The sequence below is a fragment of the Cetorhinus maximus genome, chromosome 4 (assembly GCF_964194155.1).
Source record: "Cetorhinus maximus chromosome 4, sCetMax3.hap1.1, whole genome shotgun sequence".
NCBI lineage: Eukaryota > Metazoa > Chordata > Chondrichthyes > Lamniformes > Cetorhinidae > Cetorhinus > Cetorhinus maximus.
In genome coordinates, this window is record NC_135882.1 from 162,618,166 (window position 1) to 162,634,203 (window position 16,038).

At 47.3% G+C, this 16,038-nt stretch overlaps 1 long non-coding RNA gene across 1 annotated transcript in view; it reads left to right on the forward strand.

Moving 5' to 3' along the window:
• The window catches only part of LOC144680013 (uncharacterized), a 773,835-nt gene that overhangs the window by 691,481 nt on the left and 66,316 nt on the right, over positions 1-16,038 (forward strand). The window lies entirely within an intron of this gene.

The window sequence follows — 16,038 nt, forward strand, 5'->3', positions numbered from 1 at the left end:
GCCCCCTGTCGCCGTGAGGAGCAGCAGCGCGCCCCCTGTCGCCGGGAGGAATAACAGCGCGCCCCCTGTCAACGGGAGGAGTAACAGCGCGCCCCCTGTCGCCGGGAGGACCAGCAGTGCGCCCCCTGTCGCTGGGAGGGGTAGCAGCGGGCCCCTTGTCACCGGGAGGACCAGCAGCGCGCCCCCTGTCGCCGGGAGGGGTAACAGTGCGCCCCCTGTCGCCGGGAGGGGTAACAGCGCGCCCCCTGTTGCTGGGAGGAGTAACAGCGCGCCCCCTGTCGCTGGGAGGAGTAACAGCGCGAGTACCGCCTCACGGTGTGGAGAACCGCTTTTGTGTGTTGGAAAACAGTGAGAATGGCGGTTCCTCTGGGGAGTGCAGCCACGCTCAGGGCACTGTGAGCGGCTCAGCTGCACAGGAGGAGAGGAAAAGGAGGGGAAGAGCAATAGTGATAGGAGGCTCGATAGTAAAGGGAAACAGACCGGCATTGCTGCAGCTGTAAGCGTGAGTCCAGGATGGGTTGCTGCCTCCCTGGTGCCAGGGTCAAGGATGTCATTGAGCGGCTGAAGGGCATTCTAAAGCGGGAGGGCAAACAGACAGAGATCGAGGTACAGATTGGTACCAATGACATAGGTGAAAAGAGGGGTGAGGTCCTGCAAGCGGAATTTAGGGAACCAGGAAACAGATTAAAAAAACAGGAAGATAAAAGCAGAATACTGCGGATGCTGGAAATCTGAAACAGACTGGGTGACCGCTTTGCAGAACACCTTCGGTCTGTCCGCAAGCATGACCCAGACCTCCCTGTCGCTTGCCATTTCAACACTCCACCCTGCTCTCATGCCCACATGTCCATCCTTGGCCTGCTGCATTGTTCCAGTGAAGCTCAACCCAAACTGGAGGAACAGCACCTCATCTTCCAACTAGGCACTTTACAGCCTTCCGGACTTAATATTGAGTTCAACAACTTCAGATCATGAACTCTCTCCTCCGTCCCCACCCCCTTTCCGATCCCCCTTTTTCCAATAATTTATAATTTAAAAAAAATATATTTTTCTTTTCCCACCTATTTTTAAATTTATTTTGATCTATTGTTTTATCTCCACCTTTTAGCCCATTTCGATCCCTTCCCCCCACCCCACCCCCACTAGGGCTATCCGCCACTTGCTTGTCCTGCTTGCTACCCTTAATGTCCCCATTAGCACATTCCTTAGCTAATATCACCACCGTCAACACCCCTTTGTCCTTTTGTCTATGACATCTTTGGCAATCCCTTCTTTGCCTCCACCTATCACTGGCCCTCTATCCAGCTCTACTTGTCCCACCCCCCTCTACCAGCTTATATTTCACCTCATTTCTATTTTTGCTTAGTTCTGATGAAGAGTCATTCGGACTTGAAACGTTAACTGTATTCCTCTCCGCAGATGCTGTCAGACCTGCTGAGTTTTTCCAGCTATTTTTGTTTTTGTTATAAAACAGGACCTCAAAGGTAGTAATCTCTGGATTACTTCTGGTGCCATGCACTAGTGAGTATAGAGATAGGAGGTTAGTCCAGATGAATGCCTGGCTGGAGAGATGGTGCAGGAGGGAGGGCTTTAGATTTCTGGGACATTGAGACCATTTCTGGGGGCGGCGGGACCTGTACAAGGCGGACGGGTTGCACCTGAACCGGAATGGGACCAACATCCTTGCGGGATGGTTTGCTAGTGTTGTTGGGGAGATTTTAATCTAACTTGGCAGGGAGATGGGATCCTGAGAGGAGGTTCAGCAGGGGGAAATGCACAGCCAAAATTAGAAGAGAGAGCAAGTGAGTCTGGAAGGCATAGAAATTATAGGCCAGTTAAGGCACAAGGGAGTTTGGCAAGGTTGGATGCTATTTATTTTAATGCAAGGAGTCTGACGAATAAGGCAGGTAAGTTGAGGGCATAAATTAACACATGGAAGTATGATGACATTGCTGTCACAGAGACATGGTTGAGAGAGGGGCAGGATTGGCAGCTCAATATTCCAGGACATAGGGTCTTCAGGCGAGACAGGGAAGGAGGTAAAAGAGGAGGGGATATCGCAATATTGATCAAGGAATCAATTACAGCAGTAAGGAGGGATGGCAACTTAGAAGGCTCCTCAAATTAAGCCATATGGGTAGAGCTTAAAAACAAAAAAGGAGCAATCACATTGCAGGGAGTGTACTATAGGCCCCAAAACAGTCAACGAGAAATAGAAGAGCAGATATGTAGGCAAATTTCAGAGAAGTGTAAAAATAATAGGGTAGTAATAGTGGGGATTTCAATTTCTCCAACATTAGGTTAGTCATAGCATGATAGGTTTAGAGGGAGCAGAATTCTTAAAATGCATCCAGGAGAGCTTTTTAAGCCAGTATGTAGAAGGTCCTACAAGAGAGGGGGCGGTCCTGGACTTAATTTTAGGGAATGAAGCCGGACAAGTGGTAGAGGTATCAGTGGGGGAGCATTTTGCAGATGGTGATCATAACTCTGTTAGATTCAAGGTTGTTATGGAAAAGAACAAGGATGGGCCTGAAATCAGAGTTCTAAATTGGGGGAAGGCTGATTTTAATAAGATCAGATATGATTTGGCCAGAGTGGACTGGGAGCAGCTACTTTTAGGTAAATCTGTGTCAGAGCAGTGGGACTCATTCAAGAAGGAAATAGGGAGAGTACAGGGCCAACATATTCCAGTAAAGATAAAGGGTAGGGCCAACAAATCCAGGGAACTCTGGATGTCGAGGGATATATAGGATTGGATAAAGAGAAAAATGGAGGCTTATGACAGATACCGAGGGCTCAAAACAGCAGAAGTTCTAGAGGAGTATAGAATGTATAGGGGGAACTTAAAAAGGGAATTAGGAGAGCAAAAAGGGGGCCTGAAGAAACATTGGCAGGTAAAATAAAGGAAAATCCAAAGTTATTTTACAAGTACATTAAGAATAAGAGAATAACTAGGGAAAGAGTAGGGCCCATTAAGGACCGTGGTGTAATTTGTGTGTGGAGCTGGAAGATGTAGGTAGGGTTCTTAACGAATACTGTGTGTCGGTGTTCACAAGTGAGAGGGACGACGTGGGTATGGAAATCAGGCAGAAGGACTGTGATATAATTAAAGAAATTAGCATAGAAAGGGAGGAGGTTCTAAGTGGTCTGGTAGGTTTAAAAGTAGATAAATCTCCAGGCCCGGATGAAATGTATCCCAGGATGTTGAGTGAGGTAAGGGAGGAGGTGGCAGGGGCGCTGGCAATAATTTTCAATACCTCCCTGGCCACAGGAGAGGTGCCAGAGGACTGGAGGACTGCCAATGTGGTACCGTTATTCAAGAAGGGAGGAAGGGATAAACCAGGGAACTACAGGCAGTCAGTCTAACCTCAGTAGTGGGGAAACTATTATAAGTAATTCTGAGGGACAGAATTAATCTACATTTGGAGAGGCAGGTACTAATCAAGGACAGTCAGCATGGTTTTGTTAAGGGGAGGTCATTTGATTGAATTTTTCGAATAGGTGACCAGGTGTGTAGATGAGGGCAATGCATTTGAAATAGTCCACTTGGACTTCAGCAAGGTTTTTGATAAGGTCTCGCATGGGAGTCTGATAATGAAGGTAAGAGCCCATGGGATCCAAGGCAATTTGGCAAATTGGATCCAGAATTGGCTGAATGGCAGGAAGCAGAGGGTGATGGTCGAAGGGTGTTTGTGTGACTGGATGCCTGTGTCCAGTGGGGTTCCACAGGGATCAGTGTTGGGTCCCTTGCTGTTTGTGGCATATATAAACGATTTAAACTTAAATGTAGGTGTGTTGATCTGTAAGTTCACGGATGACAAGAAAATTGGTGGGGTGGTAAATAGTGAGGAGGATAGCCTTAGATTACAGGAGGATATAGACGGGCTGGTCAGATGGGCTGATCAGTGTGAGGTAATGCACTTGGGCAGGACAAACAAGGCACGGGAATACATGATGAATGGTAGGACCCTGGGAAGTACTGAGGATCAGAGGGACCTTGGTGTGCATGTCCACCGGTCCTTTAAGGTAGTGGGACAGGTAGATAAGGTGGTTAAGAAGGCATATGGGATACTTGCCTTTATTAGCCGAGGCATAGAGAATAAGAGCAGGGAGGTTATGCTGGAACTGTATAAAACGCTGGTTAGGCCACAGCTAGAGTATTGCGTGCAGTTCTGGAATCTGCATTATAGGAAGGATGTGATTGCACTAGAGAGAGTGCAGAGGAGATTTACCAGGATGTTTCCTGGACTGGAGAGTTTTAGTTATGAGGAGAGATTGGATAGACTGGGATTATTTTCCTTGGAGCAGAAGAGATTGAAGGGGGACATGATTGAGGTGTATAAAATTATGAGTGGCATAGATAGGGTAGAAAGGAAGGAACTTTTCCCCTTGGTGGATGGATCAATAACCAGGGGGCATAGATTTAAGGTAAGGGGCAGGAGGTTTAGAGGGGATGGGAGGAAGAATTTTTTCACCCAGAGGGTGGTGGGAATCTGGAACTCACTGCCTGAAAGGGTGGTAGAGGCAGAAACCCTCATAACATTTAAGAAGTATTTGGATGTGCACTTGCGATGCCATGGCATACAAGGCTATGGGCCTAGTGCTGGAAAATGGGATTAGAATAGTTAGGTACTTGTTTGACAAGTGCAGACTCGATGGGCAAAAGAGCTTTTTTCTGTGCTGTAGACCTCTATGACTCTATGACAGCTCTGCGCCATCTGCTGTTAAGAGGACCAACCTGCAGTCTACAGTCGCATTGCTTGGGGATCAAATTTTTACTAATTCAAACCGTTAGGAGAAGAAAGAGCTTTAAAGCAGAAAATGCTGGAAATACCAAGTCTGGAAGCATCTATGGAGGGAGAAGCAGAGTTAATGTTTCAGATCGATGACATTTTGTCATTCATTATATTTATATTTTGGGTTTCCAGCATCCGTAGTATTTTTCTTTTTGACAAGGGGAGTTTGGGTGCCATGCTGGTTTTACCCTCGAGTTTTCTCTCCATTGAAGCGTAAGACAGGATGTAAAATGCCAGTTCAATCAAATTTTGTGAGTTTTGCTGAAAAAAACATACACGTTGAAGCTTTTTGTCTTGCACTCATCAGGACACTTCGCAAGAATAACAAATGTAAAGGGAACAACAATTTATACTATATGAGAAGAGAGTGCTGATTAGTTGGCAAGTGGACTCTGAGGTGTTGCAGATGATACGTCCGCTATATTTAAATCCACAGCTGCACGTAATAATTTCCTTACAGGTCTTAATGGCTCCATCCTGCAGTCAAATTCACCTTTGAAATGGAGCAGTGAAATGAACTCCACTTCCTTGACATACTAGTTGACAAATCTGCCAGGGGATTTTCTACCATGGTCTACCGCAGCCTTCCTTCACTGGTCAATATACGCGTTGGGATTCTTACAGTTCCATGTACTATAAGATTGGTCTTATTGGCAACCTTATAAACAGGGCCCAAGCCATTTGCTCACCATGCAAGCTTGATGCTGAAATAGGGCGTATCAAAGACATCCTGCAGGATAATGGCTACCCTGATCCAATCATTTCACTTTGTATATCTCAGAAACTCATGAATGGGCCTAAGGCTGTCACTTTCGGCCCTGAAAAGTGCCCAGTCTACCTCAGATTACCCTAGAAGGGCAAGGTAACTCAAAAATTTGAGCAACAGATAAAGCTAGCTGTTTCACGCTGCTACAATGCAGTAGCAATATGAGGATGTTTGCCACTAACAGGATGCTGCCGTCAAGCCAAAAAGACATCCTGCCTATCACACAATTGAGTAATGTGGTCTATGAATTTCAGTGCCAGTGTAGTGCTAGGTATGTAGGCCATATGTTTCAAAGACTGGCTGATCGTATCAAACGGCATGTCCCAGCTGCTGTTCACAACGGGCAAAGTACAGACCTTACCCAACCAGCCCATGCTTGCAAAACTCAAGCCACAGTGTTCAACGTTAGAAGTGATTCCGCGATTGGACAACATTTGCTAAATAATCCTCAATGTGCTAAGAATTACACTGACAACCAATTTAAGATTGTCAGCCAGGCTCGCAGTGTGGTACTTTTTGGGGAGACAGTGGTGTAGTGGTAATGTCGCTGGACTAGCAATCTAGGGACTCAGGCTAATGCTCTGGGGACATCAGTTCAAATCTCACCATGGCAACTGATGGAACTTGAATTCAGTTAATAAATCTGGAATATAAAGCTAGTCTCAGTAATGGTGACCATGATAACTATTATCGATTGTTGTAAACATATATCTGGTTCACTAATATTCTTTAGGGAAGAAAATCTGCCATCTGGCCTGCATGTGACTCCAGACCACAGCAATGTGTTTGACTCTTAACCGCCCTCTGAAATAACTTAGCGAGGTCAGTTCAAGGGCAATTAGGGTTGGGCAACTAATGTTGGCCTTGCCTGTGATGCCCACATCCCATGAAAGATTTTTTAAAAAATGTTCTGGAAGCTACATATATTAATACACAGGGCCCTGTTCTTTGCAGACAGAAAGAACATGTATACACATTGTGCCTGTTTTAGCTAAACAAAATAAGTAACAGCCATTCGCTGACTCATTCCTCAGGGCAATGCCTTGACCATTCAGAGTCAAGTTGCCTGGTTTAAATTTGAAACAATGCTTGGCAGTTAACTGCCAGTCACCATTAACTGGTGCATTCTCCATGGCAATGCCTCTACCAATCAGAGTCCACTTGCCAACCAATCAGCTGTCTCTTCTCATACAGTATAAAGTAGTTGCTTCCCCTGACATTGGTATTCTTGCGAAGTGCCCTGATGAGTACAAAATGAAAAGCTTTGACAAAATGTCTTTTTTCAACAATCCGAGAAATAGCTGTAAATCAGGAAATGGAAGGGAGGGAGGAACTCAAGAAAATGACAATCACCAAGGAAGTGGTACTGAAGAGATTGTTGGAGCAAATGGCTGACAAATCTCCGGACTGACCAAATGGACTTCATCCTGGAGTCTTAAAAGAAGTGGCTAGTGAGATGTTTGATGTGCTGTTTTTAATTTTCTAAAATTCCCTAGATTCGAGGAAGGTGCCATTAGATTGGAAAATAGCAAATGTAACTCCTTTATTCAAAAAGGGAGGGAGACAGAAAGCAGGAAACTACAGGCCAGTTGCCTAACATCTGTCATAGGGAAAATGTTAGAAGCTATTATTAAAGATGTTATAGCAGGGCACTTAGAAAAAAAATCAAGGTAATTAGGCAGAGCCAACATGGTTTTGATGAAAGGGAAATCACGTTTAACCAATTTATTGGAATTCTTTGAAGAAGTAACATGTGCTGTGGATAAAAGGGAACCAGTACTATACTTAGATTCCCAGAAGGCATTTGATAACATGCTGCATCAAAATTATAGAGGAAAATAAAAGCTCATGTAGGGGGTAACATATTGGCATGGATAGAAGATTGGCTAGCTAACAGGAAACAGAGGGTAGACATAAGTGGCTCATTTTCTGGTTGGCAGGATGTAAGGCATGGTGTGCCACAGGGATCAGTGCTGGGGCCTCAACTTTTTACAATTTATATAAATGATTTGGATGAAGGGACCAAAGGTGTGCTTGCTAAATTTACTGATGACAGAATGTGAGCAGAAAAGTAAGTTGTGAACAGGATATAGATAAGGGAGAACCAGTGGATGTGGCGTATTTGGATTTTCAGAAAGCGTTTGATAAAGTCCCACATAAGAGGTTAGTGTGCAAAAATAAAGCACATGGGATTGGGGTTAGTATATTGGAATGGATTGAGTTAGCAGACAGGAAACAGAGAGTAGGAATAAACGGGTCTTTTTCAGAGTGGCAGGCGGTGAGTAATGGGGTACCACAGGCTACCACAGCTTGGGCCCCAGCTATTCACAATATATATCAATGATTTGGATGAGGGAACTAAATGTAATATTTCCAAGTTTGCTGACGAGACAAAACTAGGTGGGAATGTGAGCGAAGAGGAGGATGTTAAGAGACTTCAAGGCAATTCAGACAAGTTGAGTGAGTGGGCAAATACATGGCAGATGCAGTATAACATGGATAAGTGTGAAGTTATCCACTTTGGTAGGAAAAGTAAAATGGCAGAGCATTATTTAAATGGAGATAGATTGGGAAATGTTGATGTACAAAGGGACCTGGGTGTCCTTGTACACCAACCACTGAAAGCATGCAGGTGCAGCAAGCAGTTAGGAAGGCAAATGGTATGTTGTTGGCTTTCAATGCAAGAGGACTTGAGTACAGGAGCAAGGATGTTTTACTGCAGCTGTACAGGGCCTTGGTGAGACCACACCTGGAGTGTTGTGCGCAGTTTTGCTCTCCTTACCTAAGAAAGGATATACTTGGCATAGAGGGACTGCAGCGAATATTCATCATAAAAATATCAGAGATGAGGGAAAAGACAGTTGATAATCATCCAGTTGGAAAATGAAGGGTCTTGTTTGTTTTCCAATTGGTGCAGGAAGGTGATCTGTTCTGAAAATAGATGTGTTGTCAACTTTTATCGGTAGTCTAGGGTAATGGATGTTAGAGATAGGAGGTTATGTAGCAAAACCTCCTATACTGCATCCATTGGCTATCCTAATGCCAGTGAGCCTGCTAATTATCTCTGTTTTAGCATTATATATTCTAAGATGCCATCTATGTTAATTGCTAGGGAAACATTAGCATTATAATGCTAAAACTAAATGACACATATAGAATTACAGAGAAGCACAGAAATAGGGCATTCAACCAAACTGGACTATTTATACTCTACACCAGCTTCCTCCCACTTTAATTACCTCTTCCCACCCAGTCCCCATCTCCATTTATTCCTTCTGTTTGAGACACAACATTTGCAAATTGTGATGCATGATACCCAAGTGCAGTGCCTGTTGTGTGATGGGGAAAATGTACGTCACATGCAAGGGGCTGGATTTTCCTATCGGAGGTGGGAATCAGGAGGTGGGTAGCAATCCCGCCTCTGTCTCCAACCAGTCGGGAAGAGCATTTTTCACAGGATTGGGGTCCTTAATGACCCTAGAGATGGGTCTGCCGCCCAGTTGGGGGGGGCGGGGGGGGGGAGGGGGGGGGTGGAATGGAGGCAGGACACCAGGGAAGGGGCTACATTCTGGCTTGAATGGGCAACTATTGCTGTGGCTGCCGTCTGTGCGTGGGCTTAAAAAGGTGAGAGGATCTTTATCGTCAAAGTGGGCAGGGCAAATGGAGAGCTGGGACCCAGGATAGGGCAGGGGAAGGTTGGTTATTAAAATTCCATTGCTCCTCGATAGTTTTTTTGTTCAAACTTGCACTTTTTTTTCCATAAAATGTTTCAGCGCTGTCACCCTTGTTCCCACCAGTTTGGAGCAGATCATCTTCAGAAAGTTCCTAACGGCCGGCTGCACCCATGGAAATCTCAGCAAGTCGGAAGGCGAATTCTTAATGAGCTCACCAATGACCCCAACCTGCCTGATTAATGAGACAGGCGACTTTCACTTTCCCACCTGCCCCTGCTCTCCCCCTGTTGTCGGGAAAGTCGGCAGATCCTGGAATAATGGCAGCAGACCGGCACGCAGGCCGTTGGCACTGTTTTTTCTTTGCCGTCCCACCTCAATGCCATCCTGATTCGGGAAAATCCAGCCCAAGGTGTTTGCGTGACAAACGCAGGCGCACATGGTTGTTTCTCCTAGCAAGTTCTCAGTCTGTGACTTTTTAAGGACTGGAGAGCTGTGCTTTGCAATGCTGCTTTGGCAGAGATTCAACCCTCTAAGGCCACAAAATAATATTGTTATTCATAGACAATGTTTCAGGTTACTCGAAGCATAATTGCTGTTCAATCAGTACTCCACACCAGCCTCCTTCCACTCTACTTACCTCTTCCCACCCAGTCCCCACCTCCATTTATTCCTTCTCCCTGAGGCACTACATTTGCAAATAGAGATGCATGGCACCCAAGTGCACTCCATTACAGTACTGGGGGAATGCTGCACTGTCGGAAGTTCCATCTTTCAGATGAAATGCTAAACCAAGGCCTTGTCTGGCCTCTCAGATGGATGTGAAATCTCCCGCATCACTATTTCGAAGAGCGGCAGAGTCCTACCTGGTATTCTGGCCAATATTAACCCTCAAACAACATCATTTCAAAAACAGATTATCTTGCCACTATGACATTGCTGTTTGCAGGATGTTGCTGTGAACTATTTGGCTGTCGCATTTTCTCAATTACAACAGTGACTGCACTTCAAAAGTAATCCATTGGCTGTAAAGCACTTGGGGTGTCCCCAAAGTCATGAAAGGCACCAGATAAATACAAGTCTTTCTTTTGCAATGGGCTTGTCATTATCAGACTGCAGCTAAGAAGCACCCAGCATTTTTACAATTAATTTACAGTTCTAACCGAGTGTAACGTCTAGTTGTAATGCCGGAGGTTGTGAGCATTAGCACTTTTAATATATTACCAGCTAATATCCTGTGATGCTGCTCACGATTGGTCAGATTATGCTTTTAAAAGGAACAGCGCTAATAGGGAAGGGGTGCGCTTTCTAAAACATCTCTATTGAATTGGAGTAGGTCACTCAACTCCTCGAGCCTGCCCTGGCATTGAATGAGATCATAGCTGTTATATACCCTAACTCCATCCATCTGCCTTGACTCCCTTTTATACCCTGGGTTAGCAAAATCAATTGATCCCAGATTTAAAATGATGAATTGAGCTCGCACCTGCCACATCTTGCGAGAGTTCCACACCCTTCCATTCTTTGTATGATAAAGGGTTTCCTAACTTCTCTCTCAAATCGCCTCTTGTCCTAAACACCCCCACCAGTGGAAAGAAATTCTCTCCATCTACCCGATCAATTCCATTCAAAATCCAAAATAAAACCTAAATCAAATCAGCCCTATGTAATCCAGTGAATACAAAACTAGTTTATGTAATCGCTCCTCATAATCTAACCCTTGGAGCCCTGGTAACATTGAGGTGAATCTGTGCTGCACTCCTTGCAAGGCCTTTTTAAAGTCGCCCCCGTGACTTCACTTTGACGCTACTGCATTGGCTGTCGAACTTTATTGAATATCCTGAGGCCATGAAAGGTGCGATGTAGTTTCAAGCCTTTATTCTACACAACACACGAGATATGATCTGGGTCTTACATAACTGTCACAAAATCTCCTTGCCTTGATGTTCTAGCCCTCTACACATAAATGCTAACATTCCATATTAGCCTTTTGATTTATTTTTATACCTGACACCCATCAGTGAAACAAGAGATTTTGTCTGATTTGGCAACATTTCCTTTTATCCATTGCCACTAGATAAATAAAGAGCCAGCATGATTGCTTAATTAAATTAAAATCAGCCCTTTCATCTCTCGAAGCTAAGCTGTCTGAAGTAATAAAAAGCAGTGTTTATAGTTTAAATGTGAAACTTGACTTGAAAAAAATCTTTCTAAATTCATTCACCAGTTCGTTTTCAAATAATTTGCAAAAACAAAGAAGGAGATCCAGCTACACTAAGATAATTGTATTTTTTTTATTCTTTCATGGGATGTGGGCATTGCTGGGTTTTTAATAACAATCAAATGATAGTTTCACAGGGCAGAGTTGTCCCAGATTTGCACTAAGTGCGGTAGCGGGTGGGAAAAAGGACGTTTTACCCACCGCCTGCAATGGCGGCTTTTCACACTGTATCATCCCAATCCCGCCTCATTAATCATGCAATCCCGGGAAACATGCGTTTCAATAGCAGGCAGGCTCTCATTCGGCCCCACACCATCACCTCGCAGCTTCATCACGCCGGGCATCATATTTAAAGTGCAGCCGCGCGCACGCCTCTCAGTGTTTCCAGCCCACGACTGCTGCACAGAAGACATGGCCCCAAAAGGCAAGGAAACCGCAGCCCCCCGGTTTAATGATGCGTCCCTCGAGCACCTTTTGGATGCAGTGGAGGCCCACTGTGATGTTCTCTACCCTTGCTCTGGCAGCAGGAGGGACAGCGGTATCACCAATCCGGCATAGGAGGCGGTGGCAGCGGTGATCAGTGCCAACACCCTGCAAAAGAGGACAGCTACCCAGTGCCGAAATAGGATGAATGATCACCTCCGTTTCACCAGGTAAGTCACTCTTCTCATCACTCTCAACTCACACACTCACAAACCCATCACACGTCCACAGGGACCTCACTCACTGTCAGTTCAAGGGACATCACCATTCACTCTCTCACACACACCTTCATTGTCCTCTTCCTGTCCATGGGACCACTCACCACCCACACATGCCAGGCATACTTATCATCTGGCCTGGCAGGTGTCCTGCTTACACTCTCTCCATCTCTATTCATGCAGGACAAGCTGGCCCACAACAAGAGAGAGAGGTCACAGACCGGTGGAGGAATGCCTGAAATCAAGGCCCTCACGGACTTTGAAAACAGAGCCATCCAGCTGGCCGGCGAGGATCTGGACCGATCCTGTGCTGACGGTGAGGTCGGCGCTGCTCTACCCAGTGAGGATCCAGCAGTGCAACATCCATCAGACAACCATGTGTGAGTGATGTGTCCTGTTTCACAGGCCACCTCCATGCACTAATTATCTCCTCTTGCTTCCGCAGGCACATCTGCCAAACAGCCGACAGAGTCCATGACACAGGGCCTCCAATCAAGCCTTGAAGACACCTCGGAAGAAGAAACTGAAGGCACCCTCCTTGAAGACACATCACAGCGCTCACCCACACCCTCCACCAGCACAGAGACACACACCTCAATGGGACCTAGTTCTAGAGTAGCCTTGGGATCACAATCTGGTGAGCATATTGCACTGTCTGATCCACAGCAGGTGGCAGCAGGCACTTCCCAGGTCTTCAGCACTCAGAGGACTGCTGGAGGCCAGAAATCTGCTGAGCCTGAGTCAGATGATGAGCCACTGGACTCAGTCATACCTCAGTTGCTGGAGCTGCAAAGGCAAGTTCTGGAACATCAGGAAGGGATCTCCACTGCACTCCTCAGATTGCAAGGCACAATGGAGGAATCCGTCCACCTTTAGTCTGAGGTGATAGCACCGGCGTGCCAATGCACCGAGGTCAACACTAATAAGATGGTGGCCGCTATGGAGACCTTGGTCAAGGACATTGGTCCTGTACTGCTGCGTGGGCTGAACTCCATTGCTGACGCCATAGTTGGCCTCCAGCAGTGTCAACGCGAGAGGGGTATGGGGCAGCTCGATCTCACTCCAACTTCCCATTCTCCTCAAAGAGTCAGCCAGGGACCCTCGGGCACCCATAGGGAGGAGGATCAGCAGGTGCACACCCCTGGGCCATCCACCCAGGTGACTACATGAATGTCCAGCCCATCGGAATCTCCTCACCCTGTGACCCAAGCAGCTCCAGCTCCAGCTCCGCAGGCTGAGGAGGGAGCCACTGCCACACAGCAGGAACCCAAAAGCAGGCTGGGGCCCTCCAGGTCTCAGCCCTCCAGTGGGCACCCGTCAAGGTTATCACAGACAGGGTGTAGCAGTCAGCAGGCTGCCTCCACCTCCGCCGTGGTTGTCCGGGGAGCACCAAGACATAACCGCAGGGTTAGGAAGGTTAAGAAGACATAGTTACACAGCTTGGGCACGGTTGTTAATCACTTGTACATAATGTTCACTATTGTAAATAAACTCCCAAGAATGTCTCCTTGCCTATGGCTTCTTGTTATAATGATGTTCGTGTCACTCAGATGGAAACCTTGGTCCCTGCACAAGATAAAGGCAGGTGTCTCAGTCCAGGGCCTCTTCCCTGTGCTCTTTGCAGCCTTCAGACCAAAGTGATGGTCCGGCCTCACACTCACTGGACAAATTACTGATGCCTGCACCTCGATGGTGCTTGTCATTGCTGCCAGAATGTCGTGGGCAGGCGTCACAGAATTCTGTCATTCTCTCTGTGCTCTCAGCACCTTTAAGGCGGGGCTGGCCCCCATCTCTTCAGCATCTGTGACCAATGACGCTGTGCACCTGAAGGAGTCAGGTGTTGAAGGCGGACAAAGGATCAGGTGCATTTAAGGTTTCATAGCTGCATCTCCATGATATGACCCTGACCACAAAGCACAAGGGAGCTGCCCTTGGCCAGACATTCACAGAGGCTATGTGAAGATCTGTGGATTGCCCTCACTGCAATTGTCGTTATCATCCTCCTGGAACTGAGCAACTATTAGGGCCTCCACTGTGTCTCCATGACAGGAGCATTATCACAGAGGGTATATGTGCTGCTGTCCGCCAGGCTTTAATCAAACGTTCACAGATGCACTGTGAGGATCTATGGTGTCTCCTCACTGCATATTGTCATTATCCTCCACAAATCTAGCAGCTATGAGGGCCTCCCAAGCGCGCCTGCCTCGTCTGGCCAGTGTGATGGCCTCATCACTGTCATCCACGCCTTAGAGGACCTCCTCACCCTTGTCCCCATCAATGTTTTCCTCATCGGAGAAGACATCCAGCTCCTCCGCCTCCTCCTCAGCCAGCTCCTCTCCTCGTTGCAGCGCCAGGTTGTAAAGGGCACAGCAGGCAACATCCTCTGTGGACTATATTGCAGGGCTCCACCAGACCGGTCAAGGCACCGGAACCTCATTTTCAGCATCCCAATGATCTCCTCCACCAAGGTGCGAGTTGCAGCATGAGCCTCATTATACCTTCACTCAGCTGCAGTCTGAGGCCAATGCATGGGTGTCATCATCCTTGTCAACTGCGGGTAGCCCTTGTCCTGAGGAGACATTCCTGCAGCCTCTGTGGATCCTGGAAGACATCAGGGATCTATGACTGACTGAGAATGTAGGAGTCGTGCACTTTCGCTGGAAACTGAACGCATACCTGCAGGATGCGTTTGTGGTGGTCGCGCACCAGCTGCACATTCAGCGAGTGGAATCCCTTGCGGTTGACATAGTCGACCGCTTGTTGCCATGGAGATCTGAGCATCATGTGAGTGCAGTCGATGGCACCCTGCACCTGTGGAAATCCTGAGATCTGGGCAAATCCCAGCGCTGTTGCATCCTGGCTGTCCTGGTCCTGGGTGAAATGACCTCATGGATGCATTTGTGTGTGGAGGCTTACGATATCCCACAGAGGTCACCTGTGGAGCCCTGAAAAGAGCCACTGGTGTAAAAATTGAGCGTTGCCGTTACTTTCACAGCCACTGGCAGTGGATGCCCTCCATGTCCCCGTGGTGCCAAATCCTGCAGCAGGTGGCAAATGTGACTGACCAGTTCCCCGGACAAGTGCAGCCTTCAGCGACACTGGTTCTTGGTCATCTGCAGGAATGAAAGGCAGCGTCTATGGACCCTGGGTCTAGCTAGGCACTGACCAGCGACGGCTCACTGTGGCTCTTCAGCGGCGTGTGTGGGAGCCCCAGCCGCCCCATCTTCCTGAGGGTGCTGCACCTCCCTCCACACAGGCAGACGCCTCCGTCACTCTCTTCTCCTTCGTCTCCGCTCTCTGTAAACCATGAGGCATAAAGCTAGGTTACCAGGCTCCGTGATCCTGATGTGTTCCTTCTGCAGGGTGAAAGAGAGAGATGTGTGGGTTAGCTTGGGTGTTCAAGACCTCCTCTTGGTTAAGTCTGAAGGCCCCTTAACACATCCCAGAGAGTGCTGGCCACCACTTGGATGGCCAGAGTTTAATGCGCTACATGGCTGCTCGAAACCCCTCCCCAATTTGGCCTGACTCCACTTGACCGATTGGTGGCAGATTTGCCCATTGGACTGCACACTGTGCTCTCAGCTCAGGCACAGGCTTCTCCTAACCTGCACTGCAAGGCTGCACTGTTAGCTTGAACCATGGGGGAAACCGGTCCAAACCGGGATGACGACACTGCAAGGGGCTATGAAAACCTCCACCAGTGACTGCTCCATGACCAGCTTTCACAAGGAGATTGTACAACGTGCCCAGTCATTCAATTGTTCTGCAGTCCACTAAAAGGCTCATTAGTTTGCAGTCTGTGCCCGAGGGGTGAAAAGCTCTGTAGCACTTGGTGGTACTTTCGGACCTCTGCCTTGCTTGAGTGGGCAGATAAGCTACAGGC